This window comes from Gossypium hirsutum, chromosome D08 (assembly GCF_007990345.1).
Source record: "Gossypium hirsutum isolate 1008001.06 chromosome D08, Gossypium_hirsutum_v2.1, whole genome shotgun sequence".
In the NCBI taxonomy this organism is placed as follows: Eukaryota; Viridiplantae; Streptophyta; class Magnoliopsida; order Malvales; family Malvaceae; genus Gossypium; species Gossypium hirsutum.
In genome coordinates, this window is record NC_053444.1 from 38,720,249 (window position 1) to 38,731,495 (window position 11,247).

At 35.8% G+C, this 11,247-nt stretch overlaps 1 non-coding gene across 1 annotated transcript; it reads left to right on the forward strand.

Moving 5' to 3' along the window:
* Positions 1-5,846: 5,846 nt before the first annotated feature.
* On the forward strand, positions 5,847-5,953 carry LOC121220578 (small nucleolar RNA R71). Its single transcript, XR_005917798.1, has one exon. It is a non-coding gene; the product is annotated as a small nucleolar RNA R71 (small nucleolar RNA).
* Positions 5,954-11,247: the final 5,294 nt, after the last annotated feature.

Below are 11,247 nucleotides of genomic sequence, written 5' to 3' on the forward strand. Positions count from 1 at the left end.
GTGTTTCTCCGAGGCTTGACTAGTTTGCTCCGCTCCTCCTTCTTCGCTTGTTCTTGTTGAACCGAGGCTTCTACGAACACTTGAATGCTACTCCAAATGGTGGTTGAATTACTCTTTTTCGATAGGTGAAATCAGCAAAGGAATAGGGAAGGAAATGAAGAACAATAGAAAGGAATGAAGAGAGAAAAGTGAAGAAATGAATGAGTTTGAGATGTGTTTGAAGTGAGCAGCCAAGGGGGGTATTTATAGGTTGATAAGGCTGCTGAAATTAGTAAAAATCAGCCGGCCACATATGTGGCAAGTTTGAAGGTTTCAAACTTGCTATTTTAAGGTAAGGGAAAATCTAGAAAGGCATAAATAGTGGAGGGGTTTGAATGCAATTTGAAGGAGTCTTCAATGGATATTTTGCAAGCCAAATAATCAGCCAAACAAGCTGATTGGGTCAGCATGTCACTTTTCATAATTAATTAATAATAATTTATTTAACCCAAATTAAATTGGATTAAAATTAAAATTAATTATATTATGAATTAATACACATTATTTGGACCATCTTAGGCTAAAAATTTAATTTTCCTTGATGCTTCAAAATTGTTTCTCGGTTTTGCGCTTCTAGTAGTGTTTGCCGAGCCATTTTTCGCCCTTTGTGCAAATCTGTCGAAAATAATAAAAAATAATCAAAATTTGATATAAAATTAATTAAAATTCAACATGTTCATAATTTGAGTGCAATTTAATTATTTTATGATTATTATATATTTTTGACAAGAATTTTACCGAAACTGCATGAATTTGAGTTAAAAAGGGCATGAAAAAGTGTGTATATTTCCATGTTTCCAATAATAACTACCAATCATTTTGGCATTCAAAATGTCTATTATTGACACATATTGGCACAACTAGATACATATCAACATTAACAACTAAATAGGTTAGCCATACTTATATATCATGAGTAATATCACTAACATTAAGGAAATCACATGTCACATATTGAGTTATAATCATATATCATTTATTTCCAATTCACTTTCAAGTTTTCCATTTCAATTAAATTGAATACCGCTCGATCGAACTATAGTAAAACGGGCTCAGATTCACGGGTGACTAAGTTGCTCACGCAAGCTGACATTATATCAAGGTTGCTCACACAAATGTCGAGAATCTACAACAAATGCTAGACCTTGTTATAACCTGTAAAATCTCTGATCAAGCACGCGTATAACCCTATTGGCATGCCAAACATATCTTAACCTTTTACTAAGTTCACACAAGCATAATTTCCATATATATATGTCATTATCAATCCCTGTAGATGATCACATAATTCATTTACATGTCCTGTAATCAATCAACTTTCACATTTATACCCTGTACTATTACATATTAACCAATAATCACATGTCATTTCAAGTCAATTCATAATTAGCCATACATGCCGAATTCACTAGAATTTTAATTATATCTGGACATATATATATGAAATCAAACACAAAATCACACAACATAAAATAAGCTAGTAAGTTCCATATGAACTTAGCTATTCAAAATGTGAAAAGAGGATACTTTACGGACTAATATGCAATTTTAACTTTTCCTCGATTAACTTTACTTCGATCTAATTATTGATCTATACAATTATTTTATATCACCAATCTTCATACTATACCATAATATACATGATTTCATATAATTCTATTTTTCGATTCCCTTATATTTTATATTTTATTCAATTTAGTCCATGAACTCGAGATAAGCATTACTTTTGATTCATATATTCTCATTAAAATTTGATTCATCTATTCTCATTAGGGACCTTATATTTTCTATTCTAACGTAATTTCATGAAAATTTTTACATTTATTCAGTTTGGTCTTTAATATAACAAAGTTAACAATAAATTAAATTAGTTTTACAATCTAGTCCTTTCATATTCTAAGCTTAAAATCTATCAATTACAAGCCTAATTCTTCAAGAAATCAACAATAACAATTTTCTAATACTTTGACAATTTTACAAATTGATGCATGTGCTAGCTAAATAAAGCTCCCATGACCTCAAATCTATAAAATTACAAGAAAGTGACTTGAATTTACCTTCCAATTACTGGACGAATGTTTAAAAGGTATGGAAGCTTTTCTCTTTTGTTTTTCTTTCATTTTGGATGACACACACATGAAATGGAGAACTCTCCACTTACTTATCTTATATACTTGATTAAAATTTAATTAATTTGGTTTAATTAAACTTAATCAAGTTTAATTCCACTAATCCTAATGTTAATTAATACTAATGGTTTCTCACATCATCATCCACTAAGATTCAATTATAAATGGTTTAATAACCATTTTGGACCTTTGGCTAATTATTATTTAGGTCCACAAACCTTTGGAAAATTACAACTCTATAACAATTAAACTTTACAATTTAGTCCCTAAGAGTTGATTAACTATTAATTCAAAAAAAATATTTAATATATTTTCATATTAAATTCGTAAATATTATTATTTAATATTTATGGACTTGATTTACAAAAATAAGATTTCAAAACTGCATTTTTTGGTACCAATGAAATTCAGGTTGTTATAGGTTTACCCTGATTTTGCTCAATTTGGCCTGAACAAACCCTAAACAACCTCCGATTGCAACCAAATTTTAGAGAAATCTTAAAAATGGTCTGATAAGCCTTAAATAACCATTTAAAGACCTAAAAGATGAATAGAACTTTCATGTACAATTTAGAACTAAAGTGAAGAGATTGATTTGTAAATGTATCATTCCTTGCTTGAGTTTAGGTGTGAGCTCGAGTAAGTTTCAAAGATATATGTCAAAATGGGTGTCATGTTGAAACAAAAAATGAGGAAGATGCAGAATATCTTTATATTATCTTTACAGTTTCACACTAGAAGTTCGTATTAGAGAAACTTTCAAATTTCTCATCTGGGTTATATTTTTCACAAAGATAAGAATGGTTGAATCAAATTTTATATAGTGAAAGTACTCAGATCCTAAAAATTTTATGATTTGGCAAGATTGACTTGATCATCCAGGTTTAACCATGATGCGACGTATTATTGAAAATACACGTGGACACCTATTAAAAGATAAGAAAATTCTTTTGCATAATGATTGCTTTTGTACTTCTTGTGCTTAAGGTAAATTGATTGTTAAGCCTTCTAAGTTATCTTTAGAATCTCTCACTTTTCTATGAAGAATACAATGAGATATTTGTGGCCCTATTCATCCACCATGTGGACTATTTCGATATTTTATGGTTTTAATTGATGCTTCTCCACAATGGTCACATGTTTGTTTACTTTCATCTCGTAATATTATTTTTGCTAAATTTTTTGTTCAAATTATAAAACTAAGGTCAAGTTTTTTTTTTACCATCCTATCAAGTCAGTACATTTAAAGAATCAGGGGGAGTTTACTTCTAAAGCTTTTTAAGATTATTGCTTGTTAGCTGAAATCTATGTTGAACATCCCATTTCTTATAATCATACTCAAAATGGTTTGGCAAAATAATTTATTAAATGTTTATAACTTATTGGTAGACCTATACTTATGAAAACCATTTATAAATTATATATTGAAATTAATTAAAAATTAAAAATATTGATTTTTATTTTATTGTGGGACCTGAAAGGGATTTTGAAAAATCGCTCTTTAGGTAGAATTTAAATACAGAATTTAAGTTGCTCAAAACATTTTTTGAAATTTCTTAAAAAGTTTAAATTTCTTTATTGTGTTTACCCAAACAAGTTATTTTTAGAATTTTAAAAATCTTGTGAAAGTCTTCCTCCAAAACTTTTACCCAAACATACTTTTAATATCAACTATAATGTAAATCTAATAATATTAAAAAGGGATAAATATCGAAATTACACATAAACTTTGATTCAATATGCAATTATACATGAACTTTGTTTGATGCAATTATACACATGAAACTTTTTTTTGGTGAATATTAGAATATAGGAAGTTGTTAATTAGTTATAAGTCTGGTAAGGTTGTTGAGAAGTTTAGACTAGTCAACAAAGTCTATAAATACTGTAAGTTGAGAATTCAGAAGTAAGCAATTTTGAATACAAGAGAAAGAAATTCATTTTATCCCCTCGTTTATTTTTGTTTGGCTAGTTCTTTCATGGCATCAATCGCCATTTGATTCTGGATCTTGTCTATCATGGCTTCCGCTGATTTCGTAACTGGTGAGTCTAGCTCTGCAGTGTTCTCCGGCGATCGTGTCACGACTGGTCTTCCTCGGCATGAAGTGGTTAAGCTTGATGAAGGCACCTATATTCAATGGCGCAAACAGATCAAATTAATAGTGGATGGATATGGACTTACAGGATTCTTAGATGGCACCGTTGTTCCACCGTCGCGGTTTATGCCTCTGCCCGATGGTTCGCGTGCTCCAAATCCGGCAGCACAAGTGTTCCTACAGCAAGATAGGCTTCTGACTTCATGGCTGTTATCAACTGTAAGTACATCTCTTCAATCGTCATTTGATGATGCATCCACGGCGTGTGATATGTGGAACATGGCGATAAATTTGTTTGCGGCTGACACTGGTGCAAAGCAGTCACGCATTCGGCATTAGCTTCATTCTTTGAAGAAAGGTAACCTTTCCATTAAAGCTTATGTTGCTAAAATTAAAGATCTATGTGCTATGTTAGATGCCTCTGGTTCTCGTCTCTCTGATGAAGAGAAGATTGAGGTGATGCTCACGGGATTACCGTCAGAGTTTGAGGCGGTTATCTCCTCCGCTAGGCTGTCGACGGGTGTTCTGTCGTTACAACGTGTGGTCGATGCTCTAGTTGATTGTCGATGTTCTGAACATATTTGAGCTAAAATCCCTAAATTACCCCCAAAACTACTAGGCCTAATTTTGGAGTGTGACATCAGAACTAACTGATTACAGGTTTACCTTATCAGGGATCAAAGAATTTGATTTCTGTAAAGTGAGAGTTTCAACACTCGGTTGAACTTCCTCTTTGTTTTTTACTACAATAGGCTCGTCTTCAACCTCGACAATTTTGGGCTCTAACATCGTTCAATTCCTCAATGTGATAGCTTCACAATCTCCTTAGTTGAACTTCTTAGATTTTCAGTGTCGATTGGCAAAACACTTTGAGGTTTATTTCGTAGTTCATTGGCTAATTGTCCTACCTGATTCCCAAAATTCTTCAATATTGTTGCTTGGTTGTGGATCAGGGCATCATTCTTTACCATGTACCCCTTCAGCAAATTTTTAAGGTTACTTGATGGTTCAATGGGTAGGGGTTTTTGAACTTGTTAAGGAAACCTTGACGTTTGATTTGGTCTGAATGGAATACAGGAGTTGCTAGGTCCAACTCTTTTATTACTCCATAGGAAATTTAGATGATTTTTCCATGAGGATTATAGAAGTTTGATTATAGACTTGGCCCACTTCTATTCTGGTTACCCATGTAGTAAATATACTTGGGTTTAATGGGAAATTTTCAAACTTGTGGTCATCTCCATAGTGCACACAGGAGATGTTCTAAAACTAGCTTGGCTATTGTTCTATCATGTTAGCATTGAAATCGTTAGTAGTAAAGTTCCTAAGCATGGAGGACATAGAAGATACCTGAACTAATAAGGATGTAACTGCATCAACTTCATGTATTCTTGCCAATCTTCTTCTTATGGCTATTTGATTAGTCAACCACTGATAGTTGTTGTTAGGAATTATTTCAATAAATTCGTAGGCTCCATTTTAGGACTTCAAATGAATAGCTCAATTTCTAGAAGCATCTACCATAATCCTTGCATGCGCATTGAGACCATTGTAGAAAGTCTCCAATTGGATACAGTGTGAAATACCATAATGAGGAAACTTCCATAATAATTCTTTAAATCGCTTCCAAACCTCATACGGGGATTCATCATCGAGTTGCTGGAACGTAGTGATCTAATTTTGAAACATAGCATTCTTGCTAGCTGAGAAGTATTTCATCAAGAATTGCTCAGCCAATTCTTTTCATGTGGATATGAAATCAGGTGGTAGAGAATTCAGCCATGCTCATGCTTTATCTCTGAACGAGTATGGGAAAAGTCTTAATCTTAGTGTGTTTTTAGTCACTTCGACTAGTTTATTGAGTCACTTACTTCTATGAATAAATGGTTGTGCAAATGTGGATCTTTAGTAGGCATCCCACTAAATTGGTCCACTATTTGAAGCATTTGGAACATCACCAGCTTTAATTGTAACGCCCCGCTTAATTTTTTTGTTTTTGTAAATTCTGACACAAATATGTATCTGCTTCAAAGGTTAAGTTTTCTAGGTGTATGTATGAGGTCTTAGATTTAAGTTTCACTCTTTGGAAAATTTTGTTATTTTAGAATCTAAACTTTACCTTTGTTGAGTGGGCTTATATAAAATTGCTTGTTAATTCATATCAGAATGAGTCTGCTGGTTTGAGTGGTCAAGGAGTTAGTGTGTTAGAGGTCCTGTGTTCAAATCCCTCCACGAGCGTGGATGTTATATTTTTTTACACGGTTCCATGGTAGAATTTCGGTAGTTTTGGGATTCTGAGGTAGTTGAGGTTGAGTGGTTTGTGAGGGAGTTGGGATTTGATAACATATTTTATTTTATTTTATTTTATTTTATTTTATTTTTAAAAAAATTCCCTCTCTAACGTTAATTTTTCTTTCTGTTCTCTGCCACTTTCTCCTTCCTTTTCCTTTCCAGCAATTCTATTTTTTTGTTGTTTTTCTATCTGCTGTCGTATTTTCGTATCTCAATTTTTTAGTGTTCATTGTGCGTTTCTGGTAAGTGTGGTAAGTGCGGTTATTGTTTTAGTTAGTGAATCGTTGGTTAATTGGGTTTGTTTGGTGTTTAGAAGAAGATCAATGGGCTGGGGGCTTCCGTTCGGCGCTTTACTTGTATGAAATCACCATTACCCGTTTGAAGGAAAGGGTTTTAGTGGATTTAAGAGGTTTTCTATTTTGATGTAGTTCGGTTTGGTATCAATTTAACTTACTAATTCAGTGATTTATTGGTCAGTTTTAGGTGTTGTGTGGCTCGGAGGTGTTTTTGCATCAAAATCGAACCAAGTGTGTTCCCAAAACGTAGAAAATTAAGCTTCGACGAAAGTAGAAAAACTTTACTATCGACGCTACATGGGCATGTGCCTGGTCGTGTAGTTGGTCGTGTGTGAGACATAGCCGTGTGATTGATAAGGGCATGGCCGTGTGCAAGACACGATCGTATGGTGGTGTGGGTATGGTCGTGTGGGCCACACGAGATAGGCCAAGTTGGGTGTGTGTGCCCACACGGGCATGCCAACTGGCATGTGGGTTTTAGGGTAGGTGTATGGGCCACATGGGCAAGCCACACGGGCTTGTGGGCCCATAATTCTAAAATTTTACCTAGGGTCGTACGGTTCATTCCAATCGATTGTGAGCCTACTATATGGTCGGTAAAGGCTAACCAAACCCTAAACTATGTGATCTGATATTCTAATAGTTCGCCTTATGTAGGATATTGATGAGTATATCTGTTCTGATTAAGTATATATATGATATCTGTTCATGACCATGTTATGCATGATATTACTATATCTATTATTTTCGTATTTGTATATGTGGAGGAAGTGCTTTGTATGGCGACACTTCGCCTATATTCTGGCAGCTTGACTGCATATTATATGTAATGTGTCGCATCAACACTACATGGTGTGTAGGGATGGGTGGGTGTTTTTAACCCCATATGGTGTGATGGGATGGTCAGAGATAGTGCGTAGAGGATGGGGGTAGGATTCTGCATATCTCTACTACTTATCTGATTCTGTTATTCGTATTTGGAAAGGACAAGTGTCTGAATCTGTATCTAACTATATATAAGATTTCTGTATGTATTGCATGTCTAATTCTATTGGGTTACACTCTGAGTTTACGAAAAATCACATCTGTTGTCTGTTCTGTTCAGGTAATCCACAGACTTAGGCGGATCAGTGTGACAAAGCCTAACAGTGACCACGAGTTCTTAATTGTTTAAGTTTATGGTTTTTATTTTTATTTTTAAGAATTATTTTTTGGAGTTTTGTAAATAACTGGACTATCTGGACTATTTGGTTAATTTTGGGGATTTGGATTTTTGTTTAAACATTTTATTTGCGACGAATACCTAAAATCATGGTTTTTACTAAAATAAAGGTTTTACAAATTACGAATAGGATTTTCAAAATAAAAAACAACGTTTTCTAGAACTTTCACTGTAAATCACGTTTTGGCAAATAAAATAGTTAAATAACGCTTTTGACAGTAGATATAAGTGAATATGAGTTATAAAGCCGGAAGGATTTATCATAACAACTATATTTTTAAAACCTTTCTTCGTGAAATTTACAGATTCGACCGTAACATCTAGGCTGGGTTTGAGGTGTTACATTTAGTAGTATCAGAGCCAGGTTGCAAAACTCGGGCTGTGAATTTTGGGTTCCAAAATTGTGTTTCAAAAAGAACTGATTTTCAAAAAATTTAGATAATCTTAAGAAAGTATGTGGTACACTGAGTCTCCGGCGTCGATCCTATAAGTATTTTTGAACTTAGATAGAATACTCTAAAAACACTGTAGTTAGTACTTTTTGAAACTGTAATGAGTTAGTTAAAGACTGAAAACTTTGAAAATGTTTCTGAACTTTTGATGATATACCCATAAAGTATCTGCTAATAAATACTGGAACTGATACATAAAATTTTATAATACAAATAAAATTTGAAATATACGATGAGCACTTATGGAAGTCGCGGTCATGGTATTCGCAGGGGCAGTAGGGGCCGCAGAGGGACTCAGGCTGAGTCTTCCTCTTTGGGCAGTATGCCAAACCTAGGCACGAGTTAGACACCGGTTTCACCTACTACTAAGACTGGGTCTCAAAGCCACTCGACTGGGGACGAAGCATTGTCCCAAGCCATGTTGAGGGTATTGGAAAGGGTTGCTAGACCCCATTCTAGATCTAGGGACCGGGGGTTGATAATTGAACAACTCTAGTCTAATGGTGCTGGGCTGTTTAGGGGTGTCACTAGAGTCTCCCCTACTGTGGCAGAGTATTGGTTAGAGGCCAGTAAAAGGATCATGAACGACATAGACTGTACTCTTGAGCAGAAACTTAAGGGTGTAGTCTCTTTGCTTCGCAACGAGGCATATCAGTGGTGGTTATCGATTGAGGAGGGTACTCAGCCAGATCGTTTGAATTGGGACTTCCTTAACACTGCTTTTTAGAGGAAGTCTGTGGGGGTGAGTTATGTGGATGCTTGTAGGCGTGAGTTCATGAATTTCACGCAATGTGAGAGATCAGTGGCCTAGTTTCTGAGGTTGAGTCGTTACACTCGAGGCATGGTAGCGTCTGGGTATGAGAAATACGTCCGTTTTGAGGATAGCTTGAGGGATAATTTAAGGGTACAGATTGCTCCACAGAGGGAGCGCGAGTTCACGGTTCTAGTAGATAAGGCGAAGATCGTCGAAGAGGTTAAGCGCGTGAAGCACTAAAATAGGGACCGAGAGAGAGGCAAGAATAAGAGGGATTCGGAGCCTTCTAGTTTCGTTCAGATGCCTAAAAACTAGGCTAGACCTGTTGGGCTTGTTAGAGTGGGGGCTCCTGTTGCTCCTACTAGGATTCAGCCATGTTATAACTGTGGTAGGCTCCATCCGGGTGAGTGTTGGAAGAGGTTAGGGCTTGTTTGAGGTGTGGATCCTTGGAGCATCGTCTTAGAGAGTGTCCACAGCGGGTTGATCAGATGCAAGCTTCAGGACAAGGTTCTGTACAATCTCAGAGGGCAATTTAGCAGGGGCCGTGAACTAGCTAGGGGTGGTAATCGTATGGGCCAAGGACTGAAAGCACAGGGAAAATATGCTAATCAGACTAAGGCGAGGCAGCCTACACTGGTTTATGTTGCTCGACGCCAAGAGGATAGAGATGCTCTTGATGTTATCACTGGTACATTCTTTATTTTTGATCTACCTTATACTACTCTAATAGACATAGGTTCTACACATTCCTATGTAACTAGTACTGTTTCTGAAAACTTAGGGATTTCTGTTGAGAGAACTTCTAGTGGAATTACTGTATTGAGTTTGTTGGGGCAGTCTATTCGGGTTAATAGACTTTATAGGAATATTCTGTTAATAGTGCAAGGGGCTGTATTTCTGGCAAATCTGATGGAGTTATTGTTTGGGGAGTTTGACTTAATTTTTGGTATAGACTAGTTAGTTGAGCATCGAGTTAGCTTGGATTGCGTAACTAAGAGGGTTGTTCTGAGGACTGAAGATGATAAGGAGATGGTTGTGATCGGTGAGCGTCAGGATTATCTGTCTAATGTGATCTCCGCTCTTGTGGCTGAGAAATTGGTTCGAAAAGGGTGTAAGGCGTATATGTCTTTTGTCAGTGTTTCATTTTCTGAGGACTTTTCTGTCAGGGATATAAGAATAGTGAGGTATTTTTCAGATGTCTTTCCTGAGGAGTTATCGGGTTTACCTCTAAATTGAGAAGTTGATTTTGGCATTGAGCTTTTACCAGGTACAGCTCCGGTGTCCATTGCTCCATACCGTATGGCACCGAAGGAGCTTACAGAGCTTAAGGCTCAACTTCAAGACCATCTGGATTGTGGTTTCATTCATCCTAGTGTGTCTCCGTGGGGGGCCACCGGTTCTATTTGTAAAAAAAAGGATGGAACCATGAGGATGTGCATCGATTATCGGTAATTGAATAAACTAACTATGAAGAATAAGTATCCATTTCCGAGGATGGACAATTTGTTTGATCAGTTGTAAGGAGCTTCAATGTTCTCAAAAATAGATCTCCGATCTGGGTATCATCAGCTTTGAGTGAAGGAAGTTGATGTTCATAAGACTGCATTTGGGACTCGTTATAGACATTACGAGTTCCTAGTTATGCGTTTTGGTCTTACAAATGCTCCGGTTGCATTCATGGATTTGATTACTCGAGTCTTTCAGCCATATCTGGATCAGTTTGTCGTAGTCTTCATTGACGATATTCTGGTTTACTCTAAGACTGAGGATAAGCATGATGAAAATCTTAGAGTAGTGTTTTAGATACTCCGAGAGAAACAACTCTGTGCTAAGTTGAGCAAGTGTGAGTTCTGGTTGCACGAGGTAATTTTTCTGGGTCACGTGGTTTCTACGGAGTGGATTCGAGTTGATCCGAGAAAGATTGAGGCTGTGCTTGAGCCTAAGAATGTATTTGAAATCCGCAGTTT